Source organism: Protopterus annectens, chromosome 3.part1 (genome assembly GCF_019279795.1).
Source record: "Protopterus annectens isolate FY-2018-M chromosome 3.part1, PAN1.0, whole genome shotgun sequence".
Classification (NCBI taxonomy): domain Eukaryota; kingdom Metazoa; phylum Chordata; order Ceratodontiformes; family Protopteridae; genus Protopterus; species Protopterus annectens.
The window spans coordinates 640,087,785-640,113,516 of NC_056732.1; positions in this window are offsets into that span (position 1 = coordinate 640,087,785).

Consider the following 25,732-nt stretch of genomic DNA (forward strand, 5'->3'; position numbering starts at 1 on the left):
GTATGGCTTTTATACATTTCTAAATCACTTTGCCATCTTGTTTTGCTTTATGAGCACTCCCCATGAGGGTCATTTTAATAATGTTGCTCATTACCTTGTCATTATATGATCATTTGCATGTCCTGCTTCAGACCATGCTGTCTGGTCTGCCTGACTTGTGGAGCCTGTGTTTCTGAATTGTACACAATCTGCTCATGGCAACTCAGTGTGCAGATTTACTCAGTGTGATGCAAAAGATTTTCTGAGCTCAACCCAATAACTCTTAAGATACATTGCAATTTTGTTTACATCTGTGTACATATTAAAATGGAATTCAGATATTTAACTAATTTAAAACAGATAAATGCAATTTCATATACAACTGAGGTAAAATCTGTTGTTTGTTTACAAGATTTTAATTTGAGTGGCTGTTAGTTTACAGAGTATATAGACATATTTATAAAAATGCCTTGTCCCTTTAATAAACAATTTGGAATGGCTATTATATAGCAGCCACAGGACAGGATTATAGGAATGTAACACATTTTGCCATATGCTCCAGATGCATAGAAATCATTAAATTATTAGTAATTATGGAATATCACAATTAAATTACACTTAAAAGTTAAAACTGTCTAATGTGTTCCAACAACTGATTAACAAATTCTGTTGAACAAAAATGCATGCAATGAATTGTAGATGTTAAAAGACTGCCAAATGTAGCATCTAGCTCCAAACAATTACCAAAAGCTGCTAAAAGTGAAAAAAAGGCTTCTCATAGGTTCAAAAATACTTAATATACTATTGATTTGTGAGAATCGTAAAAAGCAAAGTCATATCTGACTCATCTTGCATCTGGTGCCAGTCCTCAAAATAGTGCCCCGCTCCTTTAGATCTTTAACTGTAAAAATAAAAAAAAAGGACTTTGTTTTTTACTGTAGGAAGGTGATTTATATTTTTGTATCAATCAGCCTCCTACAGCAGCCAAATCTAACCCCCCCTTCCCCCATTTCTTCAAGTGAAGAGCAAAAAAAGATTTTAGCTTTTACTATAGAAATACATTTGGTACAGCTAGATCCATGTCAGTCTTATTACTTTTGTACCAGTTTCCACAGACCCATGCCCCCTCAGCTCTTCAACTGGAGAGCAAAAAGAATAAAAAAAAAAGAAAAGAAACTGCGTTAAATTGTAGCAAGCCAATATCAACTTGCTATGTGATCCAATTAAATGCCTTTCAGTACTGACATTTTAATACAGTGAAAAAAGACAACATTAACTCCCAATCATGTCTCCTAACACGTTGCACCTGAGGGGCTGCCCCATTCACTCCGACCTTGTTATGCTACTTTTAAGAAGCCTAGCCTTACATTCCCATGATAGTTTTAGAATTTATATTTTGCACACAAATAACCCAGGAATGGACCGAGCAAGGATATGTTGGGACATTTATTTATTGCCTTGATCAATGAGGGAGATGGGTGTCAAACCAGGGATATATATGTGGCTTCGTATTCATTCCTTCAAATTACATTTGAAGAGAATAAGAGATGCACTTCTCTTTATGTGGAGTGAAAGACAGTTCCATAGAAAACATATTCCCTGTGATATATACCTATCCCTCTATCATGTTCTAGTTCTGTTGCAAAACAGATTGAGATCCATTAATTAGGTATTCATGCTAAAATCAGACTTGCAAAGATTTAATAAGTCTGACAGGATAGGGTCTGTTGAGGCTCTACATGTGAGGAAGAGGTCACCTCTTAGTAGTTTGTATGATACAGAGAAAAAGGACAAAGATTTTTGATGGTCTGCATAGTTGTTGTGATTTAGTACCTTCATTTATTTTTAGTAAGAAAGCATTATGGTTATTCCAGTTGTGATGTGTTCTAACAAGTACATGCCAAACAGGGTTTTATATTCAGTGATTAGTCTGAGAAACAAGTGCAGTGGATGATTACATTCCTGGACCTGGGCATGATACCTTTAGATATTAGTTGTGCAATGAAAAAGGACTTTCTTACAATAATGGATATATGGTGATCAAAGGACAGTTCATTGTCAACATGGGTTCCTTGATTCCTGACTACAGAATCAACTTTCAAGGGTGGGTTGTCAATGTGAAGTTAGTAGGGAAGTCATGCTTGCCAAAGAATGCAGTTATAAATTTCTTGGCATGTAGTTTTATTCCATGGTTTTGACTTCAGCTATTTGATTGGGAAAGACCTTCTTGGAGGGACTTGGCATACTCTGTGGTGTTTATGATTTCATGAAGATTGCAATCATTTACCACCTTGGTCAGCCACAAACCCTTAATATTTACTTTGATCTCTGAGAAGTAAATACCAAAGAAGATTGACCCAAGGAATGATGTCTGGTATATTCATCTACTCAAGAAGGTAGAGCTGCTCACACTAATTTTCTGTGCTCTATTTAGCAAATAATTTGCTATCCAATGAGTTACATATGGTCTGGCATTTAGATGGGAGAGTTTATCTGAAATGGTGCTGAATGCCTTTTGATATGTGGTGTGCACTGATTTGACCTCATCCATTGCTTCAGTAACCTCCTTGAAGAAGTCAAGCAGATTTAGTAGGCAGTATCTTTCTGTGATGAATCCAAACTGGCTTGGGTAAAGAGTTTGTATGTTAACTACATATAACTTTTTAATTGATTTCCATAATGACCCTTTCCACAGAATTACAGATCATGCCAGTCATACATAATTATGGATAAATAATTACTTGGGTCTATTGACACTCCGCCTTTGTGCAAGGGAATGACTGTTACTGTCCTCCATTCATCCATCACAAAATGTGTTTGGAGGCTGATATTGAATAACCTCTGTAAGAGAACCAACAAGTCATGTTTTATACTGACCAGTAGACAGCCCAGTAAGTTATCTGGCTCCACAGAAGTAGTGATCTTGGTCTTTAATAGTGCCTTGAGAACTGGTTCTTGGGAGATATGAGGGTGATGGAGATAAATTTTTCTGTAAGTAGATTGGCTATGTCCTCTTTGTCTGAGTATGGGATATCCTTTGCTATTATCTCTGTGCAGTGTTGGACATTGTTTCAGAGATTTCTAATACAGATAAAAAAACACATTGAGGTTTTCTTTTGTCTGGGTGGCTGATTTTATTTCATAACTGGTCTGTTAGATTTGATCAGGAGCAGGAGTTCTTTGTTATGTTTAACAAGAGCATTATTGGCATCTTGAGAATTAAATTTATTTTTTTGCATGTAATGTTTTTTTTTTTCTTTTATTATGGCTCCTACATATATTAAAGTTCCATTGTAGAGGGACATTTTTAAATATAGTGTTGATTTTACTTTTGAAGAGGATAGATGTAACTGTGCAGCTAAATATATATGCATAGCATTTGGTGGTAAAGGATTCTGCATAAGCAGTGGGGTTCTCAAGATAGAGGGGGCTTTTGATCATGGCATCACTCAATTTTAGTAGATTAGCAATGACATAATCGCAGAACACAGAGGTATTAGAAAATGCTTTCAGCTTCATTCTTAAGTTGAATGTGATTATGTGGTATAATTTGACCAGGGAAGAAGTTACAATTGTTGAGAGCAATGCTGACCCATATTGATGAAGGCCAAGTCTAAGATGTTATTGCCCCTGGTTGGAATAGGGACTAACCGGTCAAGAGAGTTTGTATTGATGAAGTCCAGGAATTTCTAGGCATATAAGTTTGAGGATGTATAAGTCTCCCAGTTAATGGAAGGGTAGTTGAAGGCTATTAGGAGAATGGTGCTTGTCTAAATGCACAGGGACCTCATACTGATTATGCTGGAGATATGGACTGAGGGCATCACAGATGAGTCCTATTGTCATCAATGATATAATAATGGGTTTTGTTAATATTAAGTTAGATGTGATGGAGTTCCAGGTAATTATTTGTCTAGCAATGTCTGGTGGTGAAATTGTTTTAAGAATGTGGAGACACAACCATCTTTAGTGCCTCCCACTAATGCAGTGGGTCTGAGTGTGTGGTAGGTGTTGAAACCTTGCACTGAGAAAATGCCCTCAATGATCTAGAAACAGGTCTCTCTGACAATGCTGATGACATTGTTTTACAGGACTAGGAGTGTTTTTAGGAAGTTGAGTTTTTTTTTCTTCTTTTATTAAGGCTCCTAGCATCGAGCAGCAACACTTTTATATTATCCAGATTCTGTTTTGTTATGTTGGAAGCTTTAGAAGACTGTTGGTGCCTAACAAAGCCACTATGAGGTGGGCAAGGATTTAACCAATATACAAAACCCTTGGAGGGACAGGTGCAAGCCAGCTCTGGAAAATCATTTAGGACTGTTTACCATCTCCTTCCAGACTGATATATATTGCAACCCCCTTAGACTTACACCAGAAGCTAAACTAGTTGTTGAAGTCAATGTTTTGTTCGTATTGCAGCAACATTCTTGGTGGCAACAGAATGCTGCTCAAGGCTAGGTGCATTCCTGTCTAGGACATATATTTAGAGAGCTCCAGCATGTCTCTCTTCATTTAGTCCTGGAAGTTACAGCTCAAGTCATTCACACCCACTGTGAATGTGTCATATGTGTATTTGTGGTGCAAGGGTTTGAATGCAAGCATGAACTGGTGAATCCTTGCACCTGATAGGCAACTGACCATGAACCCCTCCTTGCACATCCTGATGAGTTGTGCATTGGTGTGTCTCACTATAGAGTCCTCCATTATTAGGATATTGGACTGTTTGAAAATTTGTATTATGGACTTTTGAACTGAGTCAGTGTGACTCTTAGCTGTACATTTGATGATGGGTGATGCTTGTGTTGTGTGTGTGTTTGTGAGGTTGTTTAAGTTTCTTGTTTCCTCTGTTACATTTAGGAGGTCTTTGTGGTTTAGGAATGTTACATTTTAAGAACCTCAGCAAGTATGTAGGTTTATGTGTTTGATCCAAGCTGTGTGTGATTGGTTTAGTGTGGTATTGTGTGGAACTGACAAACACCATGTTTATTCATTTATTTCAAATTACATTATATAACTACATCTCTCACACATTGTGTCAGTTTGTTTAAATAGTATGTGCATGTCGGTAACCATGAAACAATTGCTAATTGTCTTATTTATTTATTTATTTATTTATTTATTTATTTATTTATTTATATTTGTTGACCGGGTGTGTCCGACTGGACGTAGGTCCATTTTCAGCAGAGGCCCGGGGAGAAAAGCTCCACAGTTAAAATAAACAGACAGTAGTTACATTGGATTACATAGCAATTAACAATTTACATAGCAATTACTTACAACATATTTACAGATGAAGAACATAGTACATCAGTAAACAGCTAGAATCTTTATCTATGAAGTGCATAAAAGACATTAACAAATGTTACAAGAAGAAGTTCCTGCTGTATAATAAGTACTGGCTTATGAGCATCTGAGCTTGCTATAATCAAAGTAGTTAGTGGAGTGGAAAGAAAGGTAGTGGTTGGATGGGGAGGGTGATATTAGAGTGGGAGTTGCAAGGGCATAGCCAGTATGTTTTTAGGTGCGCTTTTAGTAAAGTTTTGAAGTGGGTGCATGATGGTATGGAGGTAATTGTGGGTGGGAGGGAGTTCCATAATTTGGCTATGGTACAAGAGAATAGTGCTTCACCAGCAGAGTTATTGGCTTTAGTGATCTGCAAGTGATTTTCGTTGCTGGATCTTAGAATTCTGGTGGTGCGATAGGGTTGGAGTAGATTCTGGAGGGATGGGACATTTTAGTGGATGGTTTACTAGTTTGTGGGCGAGTGAGAATTGATACCATTGAAGGAGGTGAGGGAGTTCAAGCCAGCCCAGTTCAGCAAGTGAGAGACAGTGGTGACTATGGTAGGATGCCCCTGTGGCGAATTTGGCGATTTTGTTGTAGGAGGTCTCTAGCTTGTTTAGATCGCATTGCCTTAGGTTGGTATATATTGGAGAGGCATAAAGTAGGGTGTAGATAAGGTGGGAATTTGCTTTTGAAATCTTTACTGCTTTGGTGAGAAGTTGCTTATTTCTGTATAGCGCTCCTAGTTTTTTGTGGACTTTTTTATGGTCATGGATATGTGAATGTCAAATTTTAGTTTATTGTCTATTTCCACTCCTAGCAATTTGGTGTGTTCAGTTGGGTATATAGTGGTGTTGTCTTTTGCTGTGATTTTAAAGTGAGAGTTGTTTTGAGTATGTTTGGTGGGTTGGAAGATGAGTAGTTTAGTTTTGCTTGGGTTGAGTATTAATTGGCATTGGATAACCAAGTTTTCAACAGAGGAAAAGGCTTCCTGTGTGACTTTTTGCAGTTTGGATAGGGACTGGGCTGAGCAGATGATGGTTGAGTCATCTGCATATTGTATGAGTGCGCCATGTTTGGTGGCAGAGGCTAGATTATTGGTGAAAACAGAGAAGAGTAGGGGTCCAAGGATGGATCCTTGGGGAACCCCTATGGAGACAGGTAGTTGGGGAGATATGTCATACTGCCATACAACGGATTGTTGGTGGTCAGACAGGTAACTTTGAAACCAGTTGTTGACTGATTGTGAGAAGGATAGGTTATTGAGGACAGAGCTAAGTTGTTTGTGTGGGACCATGTCAAATGCTTTAGATAAATCTAGGAAAGTAGCAGAGGAGAGATAGCCATCGATGTTATGCTGAAGGATAGTGTTAGTAAAGGAGAGTAAGGCAGTGGTGGTGCTATGGTTGGTCGGAAACCATGCTGAGTACTGGAAAGGAGGTTGTTAGTAAGGAGGTAGTCTGAGACCTGAGAGTGTATGCATCTCTCTAGTATTTTGGAGAGTGGAGAGAGAATAGCTATGGGGTGGTAATTGGTTAGTTCTGTGGCGGGTCCGCCTTTGTGGAGGGGAATTATATGTGATAATTTCCACAGTGTGGGAATGTAGCTTTCTGACAGAGATCAGTTAATCAAGATGGATACTGGGTAGGCCAGAGCATCAGCTGCGATTTGTAGATATTCACTTGGGAGGTTGTCTGCTGCTAATCTGGTGGGCTAAGTTTAGTTAAGAGTTTTTTATGTTGGAGGTAGGTACAGGAGAAAAAGAGAAGGCAGTGGGGAGATTACTAGTTGAAGGTGTGAGTTGGAGGGGAGGGGGTTGTGTTTTAGCTAATGATAGTATGGTTTGTGTGAAGTGTGTGTTGAATGAGGTAGCAATATTTTTTGAGGAGTGAGGGATGTTAGGAGGAGGTGTACTGACTTTACCTGGGTGGAGGATGCAGTTTATGGAGGACAAAATTGTTTGGGGCTGTATTGGGAGGAGTCTAGGGCAGACTGGTAGTATTGGAATTTGTCCTGTTTTATTAGCTTTTTGACTCTATTGCGTAGTTTTAGGAATTTCTGTCTAGTTGAGGGGGTTTTGGTTTTGCGCCAGTGCTCCCTGGCTTTATCCCTGTTTTTCATTTCTGACTTAGTGGTTTTCTGCAGCCATGGGGAGGGTTGTGCTTTGATTCTGGAAAGTCTTATGGGGGCATGGTAATTAAGGATGCTCAGGAAGGTAGTATTAAAAAAATTCAACTGTGTCATCAAGACTGAGGTACTTTAGAGGATGCCAGTTACATTCTTTAAGGGATGAGATTAATTTGAGTGGGTTAAAGTTTAGTTTTTTTACATATTTGACGGTAGATGACAGGTTTAGCTTGGTATAGGTATTTTTTGAGTAGGAATGTTGGGGAGTGATCACTGAGGCTATCTGATAAGCACCCTGTTGTATATAACTGGGGGCTCTTACTGACTAGTATCCAGTCCAGGGTAGTGTGCTTGCTGGAGTTTTCATTTATCCTGGTTGGTGAATGGACTAGTTGGGTGAAGCCATGAAGGTTTACATGATGGGTTGGATGGTTGCCAGAACAGGATTGCCGGTCAATATTGAAATCACCTAAAATGATAGTTTCTTGGGGAAGTTGGTGGTTAGACCAGCTGAGGATTGTCTTAGGATGTCTATTTCAACAAAGCTGGCTATATAGAGGGTAGAAAAGTACAAACACATGGTTCCAGGTGCTTACTAACAACAGCTGAAGGGGGAGTAACACTTATAAGGTTTAATTATTAGAGGTGCTATTTGTCTGGTATTGAAGATAATACTGGTCTTAACACAGCTGCATTCAGCTAGAAATTAATGATTTTTTGCTACTTCTCTCACCAGAAGCAAAAGAGTAACTCTAATCCCAAACTGCTTCTTGAAAGGTAGTGTTAACCTAGATATTGCTGATCTCAGTACACTTGCTATAGTCTTTTCTTGGCAGATACTCTGAATAGAACCCACAGCAGCTGGTTGCAACAGAAAAAAGGCTGCAGAAATGCTCTTCAGCGGTTCTCACCCAAACTGCATCCAACCAATCACTGAAGCCCCATACATTATTCCCAATCAGAGACCATCAGGAATCCATGCCTCTCTGTTCCTTCTCTCACCAGGAGCAAAGCAGCAGCATTAATCCCAAGCTGATTCTTGTGAAGCAATTTTCATGCTTTCATGTGATTGGTAATCTCAAGAAAGGCAAGGAAATACTATCCTTCTGTCCCTTCTTTCAATGGGAGTAAAACAGTATTTCATTAATGTATTTGAAATACATGAAAAATAAACCAAAAATCAAATCTGTCAAGCAGAAATCTGGATTCATGTCAGTGGCTCTGATAACATTAAGATGCTTACAATATGATGTCGGTATTGTTGGTCACATAAATAAATCTGACTCACAGTACTGATTGCAGTATCAGTCTAAATAAATCTGAGTAAAGCACCAAATAAGAAACGTCATCACAGCAGCAGCTTAAGTAAACTGGATTTATTACAGTAGAACACTACTGCTTTGAGTCACGTTATTTGAATTGTATTAGTATTTAGATATCAATGCAAATGCTGTAGAAAAAAACATCAATGACAGATTAATGAAAATACATAAATTGCTTCCTTTTATTGTTGGTCATCTCAGTTCTCCACAGTTGGGAATGGTCAGTTAAAGTCAACCAGTTAGTCCTTACAACTTAGGAGAGGCATTCTTGATGTTATAACCAAACAGCTACCAAAAGTGGAACTGCTCTGTCCCATAATTGATCCAAAACCCTCCTTCCATGTCCCTTCAATCTGATCCTGTTATAATGCCCACAGTAACTGACTTTGCTGATGCTAAGGTTGTATAATCCTCTTTTGTCTTTTGGATTTGTTTAGCCAGGCTATGAAGAAACACTAGCTCAGTTTCTGACTTCTCATAGTTCACTTTGACAACCTTCCTCTTTTAATGGAAAGCAAGTATCATGATAAAAAAATATCAAGTGGCATGCCTTAATACCATTGTCTGAAAAAATGATGCATTACCAGAACTACCAAGCTACAACAACCTGACAGTACAATATAGCAAAATTCTGGAAAGCAATTGTATGAAAAGATGTTATGTTAACACTCTTAAATAATTCAATGCAGTTTAACTTTAATAGAAAGTGAATATACTAAAACATATGACTTAAAATGTCTTTCTCCTGTAAAAGTCATCTATCTATCTTGATATAGTGTCATAGGAAGTCTGGCAATACATTTAAAAACTCAAAAAAGTCTCGATAAAGATAAGCAAGTCATCTAAATAAGTAAAAATGTGAATATCTTGCAGTCTGTTGTAGGCTATTACAAGAGTTAGACACTTTGTGAAAATGTTTGGAGCCGTGACAAGACCAAAAAGTAATGCACGGAACTGATAATGTGATCCAGACCTCCATAACCTTAAGAAACATCCAACATCTGTCTTTGTAGGAATGTGATGTTATGCTTTTTTAAATCTAAGCTCACCAGAAAACTCATATAGAGAATAAGGGGTAACAGATTGCAAATGGATAGCATTCTGAACTTAGGTACTGTGGCAAACAGGTTCAGAATGAAAAGGTCTAGGACTGGTAAGGAGAAAACACTGGTGGAGAAAACGCCTGCAGCTGTTCAGCAAAGAGCAGCTCTAATTCCAGTTTTGGTGTAAGGCATGACTTCCAGAAATCTGGAGGAAAAAATTAGTCAAATGTGCTCAGAGCTGATTAAAATAAACAAAACACAGAATGAGTATATCGACTTGAATAACAAAAGGTTGGAAATTGCAGAAGGTTTTAATAGATATTCAGATGGACTGATAACACTGCAAAAATCAAAGATCAAAATAAAGAAACGGCTGGGTGAGTATGAGCCTGCTCAAGAAGTGATGTTTCCAAAAATGGTAGAATTAGATGACCAAGCCCATATGAAAAACCTAAGAATTTCTGTTGTACCAGAGAAACTGGAAATAAACTGCATTAATTTAAAGAAAGCACAAATAAGCAACTGGAAAGGTATTCCACAGCAGGAGTTGTTAATTGAAAGGGCACACCATGTCTATGCTCCAAACCTGGCCATGAGAAAGCAGCCAATAACTCTAATAGTAAAGATGCAATCCTACCAGAAGAAAGAGTTGACTCTGACAAAACTGTGGCAGAAGGACAGAGCAATAAAAGTTGGAGACAGTAGAGTGTTTGTGGAAAATGATTGCTCACTGCACATCAGGCAAAAGATGAGTGAATTTATTTCAGCAATCAGAGAATGTTGAGAGGCTGGTGTGAGATTCAGGCTGCTGTATCCAGCTATATTCAGAATATCTTTTCCTGGATGATCAAAGTAATTTGTGATGGAGAACATGATAAAGAGAAAATACAAAATTTTGTTCAACAAAAAGGGAACTATCAAACAGGAGAGAACTCTGCTTCTTATTCCGCTGATAATAAAGCTCACAGAGAAGCTTTCCCAGTAAAATCTTTTTCAATGTTCCAAAGGAAAATGCTTGAGAGATAGAAAAAAATCAGAGGAGATAACTAGAAGTACCAAGAATACATTAGAAATGAACAAGAGATTGAAGCTGAGAAATGGAGGTCAACAGAAGCAAATCAGAAATTAATAAATAAATGTATTACAAAGCTTCCATCACATATGCAAAATATTGCTGAACACTAAAAACTGGAAATATTGGACTTTTTGACCTGGTTAAAGTTGAAGAGGACTCCAAAGCATATGCCCTTCTTCATGTCATCAATGTTTGGAAGAACATTAATAAGAGGGGAAGAGGAAGGGGAAGGAAAAATATACTGGTAAGCAAAACAGTTTCTGTTCTTAACAGTATTTTTATAAAACATGGCATATACTTTATGTTATACAGTAAAGCATTTTCAGTTATTTTTGTGCATTATGGGGGTACTAAAGTAAACAGACGTGCCCCCTTTTCTTTTTTTTTTCTTTCTGTCTTACTTAATTTCTTTCTTTTTCTTGTATAATTTTAAGAAATGCGGGCACTGTGATGTAAAAAGAGAAGAAAGCTTGGGCAAAAGTATCTTTAAGATAATAGGTTGCAGACTTGAGTTTTTGAAGCAAGGAATGGTTTGTAAAGTTTATAGATCATTATAGCAGTCAAACTGATATTTGTTATACTTTTGCATAGAATAATGATTGGACTAAGGCCCTTGGCTTGATCTAACAGCAAGTTTTAAGCAGAAGCAAGTAAATAAGAGAATAAAGAATGTAAGGAAAAGTTTTCCTTTAGCATGTAAACATTCACAGTGCAACCTGAGAAGCTTGTAGCTGAAAGCAGTGAATCTGGATTTCATGTTTCTGTGGAGACCAACTGATAAGAGGGCAATAAAAACAGAATATATTTTTCTTTCAATGACTAAAAGATAATGTTTTCAGAAAGCATTCAATTTGTTTTCTATATCTGGGAGAAGAATAAAGATAATTCAAAACAGACAGCACTTAGTGTAAGTAGAAGCACAGGCTATACCATGTATCTTAGCATGGATAACCTCAATTATAGGCCAATTAAAGCCAGTGAGTGTAGCTGTCAACGTGGGACAATTGATCCTATAAGGAGCGTTAAATGGCATTATTTGCAGAGGTACATAGTTTTATGTGTTTGTAATAAGGTAATAGGTTATGGTGGTGTTCTGTTGTTTTATGGTTTTTATTAAAACAAAGTAGTCTTGTAAGATGTGACATAGGTTCAAATGGATTTGACAAGAAACAATAGTATAAATGATCAACTTGCCAAACATTAGTTTTTGCATGTAACAAAAGTTAAATTACACATTTAAAAAAGTTATACATAACATTTTGGAATAGTAACTTATTACCATATTGGCAACGCTTTCCATACTAACTTTGAATGTGAATGATCTCACAGGTATACGCAAAAAGTAAAGAATAGTGAACTATATTAAGAAATGCAGAGTACAAATAGCTATGCTACTGAAAACAGGATCTGTGGAACCTAGTCGGACTTTCCCGGTCAACCAATGTTAAATAAATAAATAAATAAAAACACGTTTAGAAAAAACTGAGCACATCGATTTGATAAAATAAGGATTTCAGGATGGTTATTCAGTGGAATATCTGGGATACAGGAAAAGGAGAGTACTTATACTAATTGCTAGAATAGCTCCAATAATGATAGACTAGAGAGAGAAATATAAAAATGGTAAATCTGTAGTAGTAAGGGGCTACTGGCAAGGGAGGAGGATTACACTGGCTTGCATTTATATTCCACCGGAAACTGCTACACTGGAGCTGAAAAATATTCTGGGAAAAATAATCAGATTACAACAGGGATACATTACATTAACAGGGATTGATTACATATACTTGAGGACTGAACTTTGATTTATAACAGTGAGGATGTATCTGGTGGGCATAGAAAGGGAAATATAATGAAATAAAGTATATTTTTGAAGGCATTTACAAAAGTGTTTGATATGGAAGATGTGAATTCAGATGTAGGAGCTCACAGAAAATTTACATAATTATTCCCCAAGGTTTAAGATCTGGGCTAGGATAGATAGAAATTATATTTCACAGAAACGTCTGCATTTAATTTAAAGTTTTTATATGCATCCAATGACTATTTCATATCACATGCCAATAATAACTAAAATAAAAATATAGGGGAATGAAATAAAAGTGAGACACTGGTGCTTCCCCACTTATATGTTTGAAAGAGAAGAATTTAAGGGAAGGTTAGTGGAAATTATTCAGGAGTTATTAGTTAAGATAGAAATTTCTTCAAAAATATAGCTTGGAAGTTGGATAAAATGAAAGTGGAATTTAAAAAGGGTAGAACTAACAGAAAAACAGATATGGTTAAGAAGTAGCAATAATTGTTTAGAGGGATTTACAAAGGTAATGTATTACAGAATAAGTGGAATCTCACAGAACAAGAAGAAGCACAACTTCAGAGGGCTAAAGGAAACATATGGGACTACTTAGATAATATGCATGAGTTTAGAAAGATTGCTATTAAGCATTTTTTGTTAATAACTCACACAAAAGCTTTTAGCATATCAGCTCTGACAACAGAAAGCAAAAACAGTTGTTGCCAAATTTAGGGAGCTTATAACAAAGAAAATAACCAGATATCCTCTAGAGGTATTAGAAACACTTAGGAAATTTTATGAAAATCTGTATAAAACAGGGAAATGTGGAAACCAAGAGAAAATAAAATGGAAATATTTATGCAAGAATTAAATATGCCAGGGTTAGAAGTAAATACGGCTCAGTTAGTAACAGGATAGGAGGAGATGAGATGAAAATGGTGATGTATAATCAATCTACAGGAAAGTCTGCAGGAATATATGGTATTCCTGTGGAAGCTTGGAATCTAGGAGGGAAGAAACTCATAATGATCTGGAAGGTTGTGTTTAACAATATTTTAAAAGAAGAAAAGGCATCAACATCCTGGAAGACAGCTGTGGTGGTTGCAATACCTAACAATGGTAAAGACCAATCATATTCAGCTTTATATAGGCCCATTGTGATTCTAACCCATGATTATAATGTGTTTATGTCTATAATGGCTAAAAGAATGTCAAAGATTTTGCCAAAACTGATGGATCAATGTGGTTTTGTGAAGTGGAGGCAAACATTAGACAAAATTAATAGAACAATGGTCATTCACAGGGAAGCAGAATGTAAGAAAATACCACTGTTGTTGGTGAGTCTTAATGCAGAGAAGCAAATTGACAGAGTAGGCTGGAATTTTTTGAGTAGAGCAATGGAAGCATTTGCATTCCCTGACACAATAATAAGGTTAATTAAGAGGATATATGAGGGATCAGATGTGAAAATTAAAATTTGGGAGGTCCTCACTGATAAGTTCTGTTTGAACAGATGAAGCAAACAGGGGTGTTCTCTTTACTCTTTGTTATCTGTGTTATATTTAGAACCATTGGCAAAGTAAATAGCAGACTCTAAAATTGAAGGATATAATTGGTATGGTAATCATAAAATGGTGGCTTTATTTGCAGATGATATTATTTTTTAACTAATAAATGCAGAAAAAGACAGTTCAGTTTTGAGAAACATTCTGATGCAGTTTCAAGTGTTTTTGGGATACAAAATTAATGAAGATAAAAGAAAGGCAATGGCTGTAAACTATACCCACACATGGATTGGTTCAGCAATACCTGTATATATTTATGGAGACATGAAAAAATGAAGCACTTAGCTTTAACTTTGTTAAACAGGATTCTGGTATGGCAGCTAAAGATATGTGGGATGAGTGTAAACAAAAGATAATACAAAAACTGAGAAACTGGTAGCTCTATTTTATGGATGTGGATAGCAGGATACAAGCAGTGAAAAATGTTTTTTAACCCCTTTAGTTTTATACACAAGTCAGGCATATTTATATCAACCAAAGAAGCAGTCAGTAATGACTTGAAGGATTTTGTCTGGGAGGAGAAGACAACAAGAGTCATGTTGAATAAGTTGATCCTTCCAAAGAGCATGGTAGTTTAGGATTACCTGATTTGAAGGGATATTTCAGAGCTACATAGTCAAGCTTCCTATACATAACACAAGCAGAGAGCTCTAGTTCAGACTTGAAAGGGATGATGATGAAATGGAAGGAGCTTAAGAAATAAGGCGAGACTGGGATTTTGAATGTAGATCCTTAAGGAGAATAACAATAGCCATACAGAATATTATAGTCATAAAGCAGCAGGAAGCATTCTAAGAACTAAGCCAACATTGGAATGGAGAAAGGAGATTCTGCCAGTAGGGATGACTATAATTTAGTACACAGAGAATAGGCAAGAAAGAGATGGAATTTACTGGAGAAAACTGGAAAAGGAGCCAAGGTATTGAGAGCAAATAACTAGAGAGGGAAAGTTAATAGAATGGGAAGAGACCAATAATACATTTGGACTGCAGGCTAGAGACTGTCTTTCCTATCAAGGAATATTATCAGAGTATAGGCAAAGAGAAAGAAAAAGAGGGAACCTAAGTGAAAGACCAACACTAATAGAGTTTTTAGTAGAATCTAGAATAGAAGCTATTGTTGAAAAAAGGATAATTAGTAGGCCATATCAAATATTACATAATAGCTATAGGAATCAATTAGATGAGGGGTTAGAAAAGATTGGGAAGAGAGATTGGATAAGCAATTCAGAAATAAACATTGGGGGGAATGGATCACAAATATGCAACAAAGTATAGAAGATTTAAGATTTTAGCTTGAATGTGTTTGCATAGGTATTTTTATAACCCAGTCAGGCTCTTCCTCAAGTAGACTGCAAATGTTAGAACTGTGATGGGAAAGAAACAGATAATTGGGAACATATTTTTTGAGCGTGCAAGGAGTTGGCAGACTTTAAAAATTCCTTTCAGACTACTCTGACAGAAATTATTTTTTGAGCTATGATACACGATCTGAACTGCCTAGACATAGTAAGGCCTTGCTGAGTTTAATTCTGGTGGCTGCCAAAGAAACGATTACTAGAAAATGGAAATCAAAGTTTTACTTTTAACAAAGAATATTATTTGCAGACCAGGGGCATAGCCATGGGGGGGGGCTCCCTTTGCTTCCTCTTATGCCATTTTGTACATGGGGGAGTTTGAACCATTTAGCTTCCAATCACAAATATTTTAAAGAACACGTAGTGTTGTATAAATGATGTACAGATGATTTGTTTTTCATTTGTAAGGGGCCCTTGACTAAAATGGTAAGAGCAAATTATAAAGGAAAATGAGAATTGTGGAAACAATGTATGCAGAATAATGTTTTGGAGGAGGAATGAGGTTTAAGGGAAGGCAGGAATTGAATGTGCTATGTAATGTTCAAATGACAATGACTGTTTAGTAGACTGAATGTGATTTGTGATGTTTTCCACAGAAAATATGTCAATATGGCATGTTTTCATTTAAATAAATATACGATTGGTGATGTCATAAGTGATAATTCAATAAAGAGAGCATAAACTTTTGTTGACTAGGTCCATTTGCCTACTGTGAAACAGCCAGTATAGCTGATCAAAAATTAGCTGATGAAAATACATTTGCTTTTTCACTGCAAGCTTGTGGTACAGTGGGGATAGGGGAATATGCGATCTTAGAGTTGATATACATAATTATCAGGGAGTGTGAGCATGTGGAAGGGGGACTGTCTTTTACTGTTTTTTTTCAATCTATTGTGGATTGGTGTTTATGGCCTTCAACCGTTAGGGCCTGATCATTACATGGTCAACAGTTTGCATTTTCAATAGAAGGTTTTGCTTCCCTCTAAAGATATTAGCAATGTTTCTTCTGTTTTACAATCTTAAAAAAGGGACTTGCCAGGGTGTGAGGCTGGTGGGAAGTCCTATATATAGCCATTCATACTTAATTGACCATTGTTTCTTTTATGAGGTTCTGCCTTGCTTTTTGTAACCCTCACTGTCATTGTTTTCTAAATATTTGCTCACTAGGAACTTGCTGGATCTGTTTATTTTGCATTTCAAGGAAGGCTGTTGGGATAGCATTGCCAAACTTAGGAAAGGTAGGTTGAAAAATATGATAGATCCCTTGAACCAATTGCCCTCTCTCATCACACTTTTTAAGGAATTATCCATCAGTTTTCCCAAAAACTAAATTTTTAGCCAAGGGAGAAATCAAATTTTATTTTTGACCTCTTCAATGAGGTGTCGAGAATACAGCCAAGTAAACCAATGCATAACAGTTCCAGTGGCAGCAGCCCTGGAAGTTTCATCAGTAGAACCATAAGCACATTTTAAACAATGAGTAGCCATGTGGGACACAGACAATTTTTCATAGAACAGGAAACATATGCCATACTATTCCTCATATTCTCAAACAAGGCAAGCATAAACTTTAACATATAAGCCTGACAGTTGAGAATTCTAAAAACAAGTGCTGCAGAAGAATAGACTTGATCCAAAACCTGTCAAAGGCTTTCCCATCCTAGTCAGAAGGAGTGGGCTTAGTATTAACCCAATGTTTAGTGGCAGTAAGCTTCACTAAAGTAATAGATGCTGAGACCAATCTGGGATAAGTGTTTAAAAATGTATAAGACTGAGGAAACTTATAAAATCAATCTGTTTTCTTTGGGGCAGTAAGCTTGATGTCAGGCAAGTTACAGCAGTGACAGAAATATCAGCCAGTACTGAAAGAACAGGAGAAACTTCCGCAAGTTCTGGAACTTCCAGTTAAAATAAATCATAACAGTTTTTCAGAGACTGTGGAATATCATTAGGTTCCCAATGAAACAAGTTTCATTCTAGAAATAGTTTCAGAGAAGGATAATCCTTCAAAGTGACTTACCAAAACCATATACTCCTCAGAATCTAAAAAAAAGGGGGACAAAACAGAATCTGTCCCTTCACACCCTTTTTATAGTTCACAGTTGAACCTCTCCAAAAAATGAAAAATCTCTTTTTCTTTTATGACTGATGAATGTAGACAAATTAGTATGTAAGGAGATATTTCAACTCATTTGACTATTGCTCAATTAAAATTAAAGACACTTTGGACAGGCATGATTAATTCAAGAGCCTGAATTAAACCACGAGCCAAGCCCAATTATAATCAATCCTATCCAAAGTGACTGAGACAAGAGAATAAATATGTTTAAGTTATTGTTTCTTTTTAACAGCAATTTCTGAGGAAACAGTCCCACTTTTATCCGGGAAATCCTAGTTAGGGATAAGCACAGCATTCTGGCTAGGTAGAATGCCTTTTACTGCCATGGCTTCCAAAGACAAGGGCAGTCAAAAAGTTGCAAAAGACATGTCTAACCCTTGTCTGGTGGCTGTTTAGACTAGACCACAGGAATCCAGGGAAAAAGATAAATGGTCTGAGGAACAAGAAATGACCACAGCAGGGGTCACCCATCTTTGACTGAGGCACTTTAGTAGCCTGCTGCAATGGCAAGGGTTAATTAGTAATTTCCTTCTTTTTTGGCTGAAAGAAGAAAGAATGTTAATGATTTTTTACATTTAATGTTATATTTTCAGAATAATAATGCTCGGAATGAAACACACTTCACATTTAGACCATATACCTTTCACCCACTAATGAATAAATATATGTCTATCTTTCAATAAAAGATTTTAAAAGAATTGCATTTTAATGTTGATTATAAGTTGGTTTCAAAGACAAATCTGGCCCCTGAATAATACCATGCACTAGCATCCTTAAAAGCTAACCATAATGTGGTTATAAATAATGCTGATAAGGGGGGGTGCAGTGGTCCTATGGGATTGGGAAACATATGTACAAGAGGCTATTAGTCAACTATCAGATGCACAGTTTTATCAAAAGGTGGTATTAGACCCCACATTACACTTTAGAAAGGAGATAGATTATTTTTTGTCACTAGCTTTTGAAGAGGGTATTATTACTAGGAATATAGTACATCATTTGACAGTTGCTGATCCTCAGCTACAACTTTTTATATGCTTCCTTAAATTCATAAACATCTTACAAAACCTCCAGATAGGCCAACTGTGTTGGGTCATGATTCTTTAACAGACCCATTATATGCATTTCTAACTAATTATCTTAAGCCTTTATTAGTAGGTGTTCATGCTAGAATACATGATACCACAGAATTTTTGAATATATTAGCAGATACACAATTGGATTCCTCTTGGTATATGTGTACCCTGGATGTTAAGGCTTTATACACAAATATACCCTACTGGGCAGGTTTACAAGCCATTGATTTTTGGTTAAACCGTATGTGTATTTATGAACCTGGGTTTAACACTTTTCTGTTATGTTTAACCGAACATGTTTTGACAAAAAATGTCTTTTATTTTAATGGGGATTATCTACAACTTAATGAGATGTCTATGAGAGCATCTTTTGCCCCCATTTATGCTGACCTGTTTATGGGGTGCATAGAGGAACAATTGATATATGATGTAACACATAATATTTTTTTGCCAGAAATGGATATATGGAGGCATTATTTGGATGACTGTTGGCTGATATGGAAATCTGACATTGTATATTTGAAAGAAATGATTCAGTATTTAAATGAAAACAAATGGAGTCTATTCTTTTCTATTTCTTTTGATGTTCAACACATTTCCTTTCTTAATGTTGTGGTTAAGAAACAACCTGATGGGACTTTGAATACTACTTTATTTAGAAAGGCTACTCAATATAATAGTTTATTTGCAGCAGATAGCTGCCATCCATCTTATATTAACAATATTCTCAAATCCCAATTCTGAAGGGTTAAAAGAATATGCTCATCTTTGGATGAGCTGAATGAAAATAGTCAGACTGATAGATTTCATGCTAGGGGATACAATGACACTATAACGGGCTACTTGTCCAGTTGGACTCTACCCTGTTAACAAATGTAAAATAAAACTAAATAAATAAATCAGGCCCGATGTTTTGTATAGGGTGTGGATAGATAGACTTGGTTGAAGTATAAAACATGTTCTAAGGATGATCATCAGATATATTTTATTACAACTTTTGGTGCTAATTCTAGACAGTTTTGTCAGCTGATTAACAAACATTGGGATGTTCTTTTGACAGATAAAAATGTATGTCAAATGTTACCCCTATAATGTCAATTTACATATAGGAAAGGGAAAAGTATAAAAAGATTTTGAATCATTTTAAAAAGCCTGTGCCTGTTGGTAGTAAAGTACAACAGTCTATGGAAGGAATACCTTTAATTGGATTTTCCTCATGCGGACACTGCACTGCTTGCTAACATGTTATGAAAATTAAACAATTTTATTCTGCTAATACATCTGTTGTATTTAGTATTAAGCGTTTTGTCAACTGTATTTCGGAATGGGTGGTTTATTTGGTTGAATGTCAGTGTTCTGCATTTTATGTAGGACAAACTTCTAGACAATTCAAGATTCATATTTTAGAACATTTTAGTGACATTCACTGTCAAAGAATGTCTATTGCTTTATATAGGCATGTTTTGCAACATCCTACTGCTAAGTTTAGATTTACAGCTATTGATTGTATTATGGTTAGAGGAAGTAATACATTAGGTAGGCATATTATATTGAACAACAAAGATAATTAAGTTAGGGGCTTTGTTCCCTCCAGGTTTGAATGATATGTTGTAATTGTGAAAGGTGGGGGGGTGTCTTGTTTGGTTAACTTTAAGTGTTACTGTGTATGGAATTTTTATTTCTGTTTGTCTATACACTGAAGAAGGCTTTTGCTGAAATTGGTTTGTAATATTCTACATTATTTTCTATTTATTGTTGTTAAAATAAATAGTTGGTGGTTCACCTTATCTGTGCTTGCCGTTTGTGTTTTTTGACTTTTGCTATTGTTTTGGCCCTGCACTCTTGCCGTACTTGTGTACTGATGCTGTATGTTTGCTTGGAAGAAGAAAGAGCCAAGGAACTAACAAGTTTTTCTGTGGTTAAGCAGAAAAAGATGCAAGAATCCCAGTGAATCCTTACAGCAGTAGTCTGTAAAATGGGTAAGTTGTAAAAATGTAATGTTTCCTCTATAAAAGCACAGTAAAAAGCATTCTACGTGCTTATTCCAGCCCCTACAAGTAAAATAACACAACTTTACCAAAGAAAAAGTAGCAACTAACCGCCTTTGTAGACAATTTTTAGCCTAGCCAATTTCCCTCAAATATAACACCTTAACTATTCAGCCAAGTCTCAGTCTTTTTAAATGTTTTAACAATGTTTTACCACAAAAATAAAAAATGTAGCATTTCCACTTAAAATTAATTAAAAGTCACCTCACAGTCATCAAAAACTTTTTTTTCCATAGCTTTAAAATTTCTATTATAAAAACTAAAGTTGAAGTTTTTTTTTCCTGAAGGGACCTTATCTGTATTAACTGAGTGTCAATCCTTGAAAGCCCACAAGAGGAGACTTCTTCAGAAGCAGGAAAGCTGTGGAGGGCTTGGTGACCAATTTTATTTTTTAGTCAGCTTAAGCTGAGCTGACTAATGTTTTGGGCACAAAGAAGCTACCCTGAACGCTTTGGGATCTGGCTGTCTGTTACATCCTTAGCAGGATATAATCCATTTACCTAAGGCTATTGCAGTAGAGATCCATATGAAGAACCTCTTGTAGTAGTACTTAGGCTGCATTTCAAAGTTGCTATTTAGCAAAATGAAAAGCTCTGCTTACTTGTAAAAAGAGAAAGAAAAGTTTTCATAATTCTAGATGAATTAACAGCTAAATATTTATATTCTACAGGAATATCAGCAATATATATATATATATATATATATATATACACACACACATATGTATATATATATATATATATATATATATATATATATATTACATATTAATTCATAGTAACATTAAATCTTCCAATATATTCATAAAAGTAGTCATTCATGTCAGCATTAAAAAAGTCTTGTTTCTATCTACACATTGCTTTTCATGTCTCAAATTCTGAAGATGGCCAATAATCAAATGATTTTAAGGAAAGCAGTGAGATAATTGTAACCTTAGTAATCTCATTCCCTTCATTGTAAGTATGAATGTTCATATGCTTGTATGTTTGTTTCTTTACAGGCTTGTGCACTGATCTGCATTGAATAGTTTTAGGCTCAGCCCAGGTTAGAAACTAAAGGCATAAATATAAATAGATGCTGTGATGCCCCTGCACTGACCCAATAATCAAGGAGCCTCAATCCTCACCACTAACACCAGTGAGGGATGTGCACATTGGGATAATAAGTACAAACACAGCAAAGTACAATTTACCTTAAGAGCACACAGAGATCACAAGTCAGTCTGGGGCTGGTTTCTCCCTCTTTCTCCAGATCCCTAATAAGACTCCCCACTGGTGCAGCTATAGGATTAAGATCTCAACCGAGTGGTCAAGCTAAAACTTCCAGCACCCCCTCTGTCCAACCAGTGCTTAGTGTCTCTTCCCAAGTTGCTGACACACACACACACACACACACACACACACACACACACACACACACACACACACACACACACACACACACACACACACACACACACACACTTTGAGATTTGATTTATTTACAAACACACAAACACTCCTGGGCAAGGCTGGCACAGGTTCACTAGCTATGGCCCCTCTGCCCAGACTATAAGATAGTACCAGCTGCCACCAACCACTCTTTATTAGCTACTATAAAGGCCTTCCCAAAGGGTAACCAATTCTACTGTATAATGTTACTATTACCCAAATGGTTAAGTGTGACCAAAATTTAAGGCTATTTAAGAGTGGCCTGTACAGTGTCACCACATACATATGCAAGTACTCTCAGAGCTTAAATATCTCAAAACAAACCAGCCACAATTAAAAGGTTTAAATACATTTAATAATAAATAATAAAAGCACAAGACAATACTCAATAACATAACACAGTGACAACAGAGTTCAAAATCACAGGAAATATTTTAAAACAACATTGCGGGACATTCTCACATAAATACAGAAAACATCTATATTACTATATTCCTAGCTATCTCTAAGAGAGATACTATGATCTAAGTCTTACTTACAGAGCAATGCAAAAAGTGCTGATGAGAGAAAGTTGTCAGTGCCAAAGACAAATACAAAATGCACAGACACTCTCTGAGATAGTACTTAAATTACTATCAAACATTTCTGCTGGGTTATCTCAGATTACATCATTCTTTGTTACCTATGTGTCAAAAGACTTATCTCTCAGAAGTTGCCTGGAAGTAGTAAAACCAGTTAAATACTTTTCCTTTGAAACCTGTAATTATTTCTGTTTCCAGACAATATAAAGAATTTCCAGCTGCAGACATTCTGTCTCTTTGCTGTATTAACTAACTTTATAGCACATCGTAAAACTTCTTACTTATTTTCTCAGAATTTGCAAGTTAACTCTGTATGTTCCAACTTCTACCATGAAAACATACATTTGCATAAGCATATAGTCCATATACATTTCTGATCTTCTCCAGCAGGGTGCACTGTGGTTACATTTTTGAAGCTCAGGACATAACATATAGTTTAACCCACATAACATATAGTTTTCTTACATTTGTAAGATAAGCCTATGCATCATATTAATATTTACAAATTACACAGGATTATTTACAAAATTCTAGCTAACTGGGCTGGCAGCCTCACAGATGCACGCACACACACACACACACACACACACACACACACACACACACACACACACACACACGCACACATGCACACACACACGCGCACACACACACAATGTATGTTTTTTATATGTATAAGTGTGTGTGTGTGTCTGTGTGTGTGTATTTATATACATAAATATAGATATATAGTAATATATACATTTTATATATATATATATATATATATATATATATATATATATATATATACATGTGTGTCTGTGGTACTTGTTTAATTTGTGTTGACATATATATTTCAAACTCATTCATTATTTTAAAGGTCCTGCTATATATATATATATATATATATATATATATATATATATATATATATATGTATATTACATTGAAAAGCATTACACAAATTTTAGTCATGGGTCTCTTGGTATACCATTTGCTGTAAGCATCCAATAATAATTATATGTGGTTTATAATGTGAAACATAAAACACAGCAATGGGGTGCCATTCTTTTTTTGCAGACTGCATTAACTATTGCAATAATCTATAATGCAGCTTTTCATTTTTGATTCTATAATGCTGATAACGTTGGCATACATGTATAATATTCTTCCATATGCCATTCTCCTTCTGGCATATAATGCACATATGACTGGCATATTGCAACTGTACTCTCAAATTCTGAGTCTGTGAAAAAATATAACCTTTACAAAAATGATACCCCTGTATGAACTTTTTCTTGCCTGCAGTATTTCTGTCACCTTTTTTATCCTTATTTTAAATATTACTGCAAGAATGCTGCTATAGCCAGGGTAACTGCAACTGAAAAATATAATAACTTCCATCCTTTGAGAATGATGATGATTAGTACCATCAGTATTCGTTTGTGCTTTAATGTACCAAAACATGACTATATTTCTTGACCTTTATAAGTCATTAGTTTACCAACTGCAACTAGTTTATAACAATTGCCTTCTTGAGAAAATTATTTTTTTATGACTGTGTAATTTTGTAGCCATGGAAACTATGCTTTTTCATCTTGATGAGACTTTGATCGTGCTTATAAATCAACTTGCATGTCTTCATATAAATGTTCTTTATGCACCTTGCTTTACTTGGAAAGACATATTGTCATGGATGAGAATAGCAAGGACAGAAAAAAAATTCAGTAGCTCTCCATTCCTGGATGGAAAGGTGTTACATAATATAGTGACATTTTGAGTTGCCTTTTCTTTACAGATTGACAGACATCTACTTGACAAAAAGAAATTGTATGCTTCCAGTGAGCTGTTTCAGTGATGAACTTAGAAATTAGTATGAAAGCAAATATTTCAACTCATTTGATTACTGGTCAATTAAAAATAAAGACAGTACAGTTTTACAGCACTGGTTATCTGAGACATAGGCATATGATTTAGGGTATTATTATAATCATTATTAATAAAAAAATAATAATATTACAGGACAGCATTAGTATTAGTAATATTAAGAAAGGGTTTCAATATGACTCATATGGATTACAGAAATCCATGTTAAAGGAACTTTTGTGATTTAAACTTACAACCATGTCTACTGAAGTGCTTCTTAGTATAACCATCATTTTCCATTAAGGATTTATTCATGTTATAAACCATGATAGTCTATATAAATGAAGAAAATTAAATTTTGCTCTCTGAAACATAGAGTAACTATAAGACTTAACTGTATTCTGTACTCAAGACTTGAATTCATACTTAGACCTTCTCATGTGTTGTATTATTGAATTTGTCAACTATCTGTTGACCTACATCATCCTGTCCTTCCACACAGCCACCATTCCAACATATAATGCCACAAATGGAAATTTCATTTAAACAACTGCTTCAAGTCTTGCATTTTAGAATTTGTATAGACATATACTATCTAGTACAGTATATCTATCTGTTAAGAAATTAATGTACAAATTAGGTTACTTGTTAGATTTGCAAAACATTCAGCTTGGCTAGCCATATACTGACAATAGTAAATGTTCACATGCCTTAGGTCAGCTAGGAAGGAGATTTTCACAGATTTAACATCAACCTAAAGATACATACAGATGCACATGTGCATAGACCCCTAACTCCTAAGGTTGATTCTCCAGTTAAGAGTTATACCACAGCTTTCTGAATATAGCACACTCTGGAGTACTTTAACTATCCTTAAAATTAAACTAAGCTGTATTTCTTTCTATATCATCAAAAGCTTAAATTAAGGAGCACAATAAGGCTGAAGGTATAGCTACCTTACTGACTGAATATAGCTCTACATATAACTCTAAATTTACCCCTCTTGTCCCTTCTGCCTGTCCCTCAAGATATACCTGAAACTGGCTCACCTACAGCAATCACACAAGAGCAAGTCCTAAAAGTG